Raw genomic sequence first — 651 nt, 5'->3', positions numbered from 1 at the left:
AGTGCCCTTTCCCACCCTCTGGCACTTAAACCCTCCCTTTTAAAAAGGCCAGAACAAGAACAAGGCCCCTTATTTAAGGTAGCTACAGTAAGGTTTATTCCCGCATCTGATACAGAGAAAAGTAACAGTGAGGAAGTTGGTGTATGTAGACCAGCGTGTCTTGGGCAGGGTCCGAGGGCTGTAGCCACAGCCTCCTGTTCCTGAGCCCATCGTACCCAGGCTCAGCCCAGTACAGGCTACCGACCCTTCCTGGGCTGTCTTCACGCCATCGCACTGGACAGAGGTGTCTGAAACCTTGCCATGGCCAGTGGCCTGAGAAAAAGGAGGTGCGGCAGATCTAAGCCGGCAGTCCCAGGAGGCAACCCGCAGCGGCACTGCGCCGTCCGGGCCGCAGTCCGCAGATCCCAGGCGCTTGCTGCTCTCTGGCGGCCAAAGCCGGGATCCCGAAGACCCGGGACTCACGCCTTCAACGCACCGCGCGCCCAAGGGCACCAGCGAGTGACCGAGAGACTCGGGGGAGAGGGCGGGAGGAAGAGGGACGCCGCTGAGGGCCAAGGGGGAGGGGGTCCGGGAGAGGAGCGGGAAGGAACGCAAAGGGCACAGCGAGGGGAGAGGGCGGGCTTGGGCACCTGCGGAGAGGCGTGGGTGGCT

Source organism: Symphalangus syndactylus, chromosome 24, assembly GCF_028878055.3.
Source record: "Symphalangus syndactylus isolate Jambi chromosome 24, NHGRI_mSymSyn1-v2.1_pri, whole genome shotgun sequence".
In the NCBI taxonomy this organism is placed as follows: Eukaryota; Metazoa; Chordata; class Mammalia; order Primates; family Hylobatidae; genus Symphalangus; species Symphalangus syndactylus.
Note: the sequence above shows the minus strand (reverse complement) of the source record.